Source organism: Anoplolepis gracilipes, chromosome 2 (assembly GCF_047496725.1).
Source record: "Anoplolepis gracilipes chromosome 2, ASM4749672v1, whole genome shotgun sequence".
In the NCBI taxonomy this organism is placed as follows: Eukaryota; Metazoa; Arthropoda; class Insecta; order Hymenoptera; family Formicidae; genus Anoplolepis; species Anoplolepis gracilipes.
Genome location: NC_132971.1, coordinates 8,970,974 through 8,977,538, shown reverse-complemented (window position 1 = coordinate 8,977,538; position 6,565 = coordinate 8,970,974).

The window sequence follows — 6,565 nt, the reverse complement described above, 5'->3', positions numbered from 1 at the left end:
GAGAGGGAGAGGGAGAGAGAGGGAGAGAGAGAGAGAGAGAGAGATAACCGTCTCCGCGACGGTGACGCTCCTTCGATCCTTGTCATCGACATTGTCATAATATATAAGTAGCGCAACTCTCTCGATTTTGTGTTGGCCAAAACGGAGTGCGCATGCGCGAAATAAGGGAGTTGATCCAGTAACACCATCTGATCTTCTCTCTTGCTTATTCTTTTATTTTTCGTACTCTCTCACACATTTAAATACCTATTTAAATGCCTATCTAAGTATATGGCATAATAGATGACATTTACATGTCGTTTATTATTGTACAATCGTGCAGTATCACTGTTATAAAAAAGCGATTATAAGCGAGTGACAAGTGAAATAGTGGCTTAATTGTGAAAGTGAAGGTGTTTTGGAAAGGTCGAAGAAGCATATCTTGAAGGAGGATAATAATATTATACAGATCTTCAATTCTCTTGAAAGGAAAGCACTTTGATCTTAGCTTTGTTTCAGTAGCAATATTACAAGCTTCAAAGGATCAAGGATACAAAATATTAGAAAATAAAAGACCAAAATGGATGAGAAAGCAAAAAAATATTGTGCAGCAAGAGGATGCAATGAAGAAAATTTGGAAAGAAGACATTTTTTAAATTTCCAAAGGAGCATGACAGATATGATTTATCACTTTAATTATTGTTTTTAACATTTTTAATTATAATATATGCATTTTATTTTTTTGTATTAATAAAAATATAATATATACAGATGGTTACAATGGGTGAGAGCATGCAGAAGGTTGGATCTGGAACCAAAAGATTCACATTATGCCAACCTAAATTGTGTTTTGTGCCACTTACATTTTGAAGAAAAGTGGTATAAAATCAATAAAATCCGAGCTCGTCTTTATCCAGATGCAATATCTACCAAATTTTCATGGCTTAACAAAAAGTAAGTTTTAACTTTAAAAAATTAGATTACTCTGTGTAAATACTTGAAACTATCTTTTTTTTATTTTCAACGCACAACAGAATTTTGTGTCAAAAATATAATATTTTATATGTAAAAGATATAATTATATATTTTGCAGCAACGCAGCAGCTAAATTAAATATAATAAATGATGATCCTTTGACCAATAAAAATCAAAACAAAAAAGAAGAAAATCAAGAAAATTACGAGAAAAATGAAAATAATGAGGAAAATGGAAAGAGAACGAAAAAAATGAAAAAGAAAAAGAAGAGACAATTAATAAACAAGTAATTGAGGCAAACGTTCAAGAAGAAAAAAGAAATAAGTTTTATATATATTTATATAAGATTTTTTATATATTATATGCTTATTTTTTATTTATTTATTTTTTATATGCTTATTTTAACAATTTAGACGTTATTTAACAATATATTTTTTACAGATAAATATATGTACAGATGCATCTGTATGTATATCTATTATACACTTATCTGTAAGAAATTAATTGTAAAATAAGGTCTTATTATAGAATACAATATAAATACAAACCAAAAAGATATATATATATATATATAATTAAAGATAACAATAAAATACATGCAAATGGCAAAAGCATAAAATAGTTATATATTTATTTTAAAGAAGTTTTAATTAAAAAGCTATAAATGAAATAAATAATTATCACAATTATGTAATTTCCAAATTAATAATAAGAAGTTATATATTTTTTTAATGTAAATTTACAATTTTTTATTATTAATTAGGAAATTATATAAATGTAATAATTATTTATTTTATTCATAATTTTTTAAATTACATGTAATTAAAATTTCTTTGAAAATAAATATACACTATATAATAAATATACAACTATTTCATGCATTTGCTATCTTTAGATATTTTACTGTCTTTAATTATATATACATATATATATATATATATATATATATATATGTATGTATTTTTTTATTTATTAATTTATTTATTTAATCATATATCAAAAATCAATTAATAATTACATATATAACTATAATTATTATTTATTATTATTAGTTGATTTTTTCTATTTTTTATTGTTCTTAATTTCTAATATATTTAGGAATATTATAGAAGCACATTCAGTACATTAACATCCAACCAAGCAGGAAGTCCTCGAAAAAGAAAATTGCGCATGAAGATTATGAAATTAAAGGCGCAAAACAAAACGCTACGAGAAACAGTAAGAAGACTTCGAATGGAGAAAAAGAAAAAACATATAAGAGATACAAAAAAAGAAGAAGACGAACATGACACTTTACGGAAGTTCGGCAGTAAGTTATTACCTACAAATTTTGCTAAATTATTATCTGCGCAAATTGATCAACAAATCAAAAGCAAACGAGGTACAAGATATGATCCCGAATTTAAGAAATTTGCACTAACTTTATATTTTTCAAATCCACGAAATTATAGACAATTAAAAGAATCATTTGCTTTGCCTTCCGTACGTTCGTTGCAATTATTTACAAGTACGTGGAATATTGTGCCCGGTATTAATGATGAAATTTTTGATGCTCTCACTATAAAATTAAATTCGCTGCCATTAATAGAACGCCATTGTATTTTGTGTGCAGACGAAATGAGTTTAAAAGCTCATTTATTTTATAATGTATCATCAGATGAAATAATACACCGAAAAAATCATATTCTCATTTTAAGAATATATCACTTATTTTTAGAATATCTTCCTCTAAAATAAGCGCCAAGAGGATTTTTTTAATTAAAGATAGAAATCCTCTAAAAAATAGGAAAGTATTAGATATTCTTAATATGTAAGAATATATACACTTCTAGTTTGAGGCTTTCGTGGCTATTAGAATTGTCTAAACTGAGGACTTCCGGATGGATGCCGCGTGATTAAACAGCGTAATGCACGCAATGACGTTTTGCAAACGTTGCAGTTTGCATTTTCAGGGCTAAGAGCCCCGATACTGAGCTCTCTTGGGTTCTTATATCTTGCGAGAGGTTTTTCTATCTACAGGAAAAATATACCGTTATGCCCTCTAGTGGTGTGAGCGCAAATAGGGTTTGTATGATATAATTTAAGAATATTTTCTTTATTTCATATACTATTCTTAACAAAAGATTATTAGAGGGGAATATTCTGAATTTTTTAGAATATTTTATTGGAGGAAAGCTTTAGAAGGAATTCTTCTAAAATACAGAATACAATTTTTTCGGTGTAGGTTTTGAAAATACGGATATTAATAAATCATTTGTCCCTGCAAAAAGTGCTTTAGTTATAATGGCGCGTAGCATTGCAGGTAATTGGAAAATCCCCGTTTGCTATTGCTTTATTGAAACTGCATATAATAATAAAATTTTGAAAAATTTAATTTTTAATATTATAATTAAGTTAAAAAATTGTGGTGCTAGAGTGCATGCATTGATAACAGATATGGGGTCTAATTTCATGGTGCTATCTCGCGAATTACACCGAAAAAATCATATTCTCATTTTAAGAATATACCACTTATTTTTAGAATATCTTCCTCTAGAATAAGCGCCAAGAGGATTTTCTTAACTAAAAACAGAAATCCTCTCAAAAATAGAAAAATATTAGATATTCTTAATATGTAAGAATATATATACACTTCTAGTCTTGAGACTTTCGTGGCCATTAGAATTGTCTAAACTGGGGACTTCCGGATGGATGCCGCGTGATTGAACAGCGTAATGCACGCAATGACGTTTCGCAAACGTTGCAGTTTGCGTCTTTAGGGCTAAGAGCCCCGATACTGAGCTCTCTTGGATTGGGGTTCTTATATCTTGCGAGAGGTTTTTTTATCTACGGGAAAAATATTCCGTTATGCCCTCTAGTGGTATAAATGCAAATAGGGTTCGTATGATACAATTTAAGAATATTTTCTTTATTTCATATACTATTCTTAACAAAAGATCATTAGAGGGGAATATTCTGAATTTTTTAGAATATTTTATTGGAGGAAAGCTTTAGAAGAAATTCTTTTAAAATAGAGAATACAATTTTTTCGGTGTAGGTATTTCTACACAAAATTCTACATTTTTAGTTGAGCAAGATAAGATAGTTTATATGTTTGATACTCCACATTTAATTAAAGCAACACGAAATAATTTATTACAACATAATTTTCAATTTAATAATAAAATAGCTTCATGGGCACATATTGTAGAGTTTTATAAAAGAAACAGCAAACAATGGATAAAAACTGCTCCTAAATTATCCAATTGTCATATTCAGCTGAATAATTTTATGAGAATGAAAGTTAAGTATGCTGTCCAAATATTTAGTAATCGTGTTGTTGCGGGTATGTGCACACAAATGTCTTCCGGTTTTCTTGCAAGTGAAGCTATTGGCACTATAGATTTAATCGATAATTTTGATAAATTATTTGATATTTTAAATTCCTCATCTATAGTTACGCCTAAAGAATATGCAAAAGTTTTCACAGCAACCAAAAAACAATTAAAATTTTTAGAAAATATGTTACATTTATTAAAATCTATAAAAATTATGAAAGAAAACGGTTCTGTTGTAAAAGTTAAATGCTTTGAATGCTGACAGATCACAATTAAAAGTGTAATAGAACTGTGGGAAATATTAAAAAATTATAATTTTCCTTATCTTCAAACGCGTCGACTAAATCAAGATTGCGTTGAAAATTTCTTTGGCTCTGTTCGACAACAAGGTGGCAATTCTTTGAATCCAACACCAATACAATTTTCACGTGCTTTTAAAAAACTTTTTAGTTTAAGATATTTTAAACATTCAGATTCACAAAATTGTGCAGAAGATAAAGATGAAATGCTTAATATATTCAAAGCATCATATAAAAAGTAGAATCTGTATCGGAATTTGTTCCATCATCGACGCATAAAATTATTTTAGATATTCCCATACATGACTATCGTTCGATGGATCTGCCAGAAGAAATGCATTTAAATATGTATGCGGCTATTTAATTAAAAAATGTACACAAATACATTCGTGCGATGCATGTATACAATATGTAAACGAAAATAAGGCTATTTTAGATAATTCCACTTTATATTGTTCTTTTCGAGGCTACGAAAATGAAACAAGTCTTTTTGGTAATCTCAACATACCTAGTAATAATTTTTGTTTTTATATTCATCAATTAGGAGAAATATTTGTGAAAAATTTTGAAAGTAATTATTTCCAGAAAGGTATTGGTGCTTATTTACTTAAACTTGCACAAAATATAACTTTTGAATCATCGTGCCCAAATTTTCCTACAATTTTTCTTATAAAGCTATTTCTACGCATGCGTATTTATTACATGTTATCACAACACAATAAAACGTGTAAAGGAATTTTAAGAAAAAATAGGAAACTTTTAAATATTTTACATTTATGAAGTTTTTGTGATGTTATGCTTTCAATACAGTCATTTTTATAAACATTTAATAATTTATTTATGCATGTTTTACTAATAATACAATCTGTGCGTTTTACAGGAGTGAAAACATGTGAAACATCGCTCCATAAAAGTGCTAACTTTTAAGTGATTAAATAAGCAGGGAGGGTGATCAAAAGTTATTAAAATCATAGTTGCATAGATCGGGATTAACCATGAGTATTATCTAACCGGGATGTGTTAATTTGTGAGTGCAAGAGCTACATTTTTCTGTCTGAGGCATCGAGGTCTCAACAGGTACACATTAATGGTGGACACAAAAGTGCTGACGTGTGGAACACGAAGTGAATACGAAAGTAATTGACCGTCTACGCTGATTTTAGCATTGTCAGTCGATAATTATCGATATGAATGATAAATATAAAGAATATCGATGTTCGGCATGTAAGAAGGCAATAAAAAGTCAAGTAGTGACATACAAGTCATCTAATAAACTTTCTTATCCAGAATGTTTGAGTAAACATAAAGTTTATGATAAAAACCATGAATTAGTGCCGTGTCAAGGCCCATTTAAGAATTTACAATTAAAGGCGATAGGGAGGAAGATATGAAGAAGATATCAACATCGACGACAGGATCGATTGTGACACCAAGTAGTGGAAGTAGAGTAGTAGGCACTAGTGGATTATCGAGTATTGATATAAAAATAGATTGGTTTGTAAGAGCAGTGAAAGAAATGAAAGATGAGACAGTATGTAAAAAGATGATTAAAGAAGTAGTTCGAGACGAAATGGAAAATGTTAAACAAGAAATACTGGAAGATTTAAGAAAAATGATATAAGGAGGGATATATGGTCCATCAGATGGAACACATAGAAGCTAAAGTGAAGTAGCTAAAGAGAAGAAAAAAGAAAATGTTATAATTATTAAACCTAAAGTGGAACAGAAGAGAAGCTACCAAAAGATTGATAAAAAAAAAGGTAGATATCAAAAATATGGAAATGGGAATAACGAAACTAAGAAAAGGAAGTAAGGGAACAGTGATCTTAGGTTGTGAAACTGGAGAAGAAATGGAAAAATTAAAGACCACAGTACAAGCTAAGTTGGGTGAAAATTTCAAAGTTACTGAGTCGCCGCAAATGAAACCTAAGATAAAAATAGTCAACATCGATGAAAAAGACATAAAATTGAATGACAATGAGTTAGATACAATCA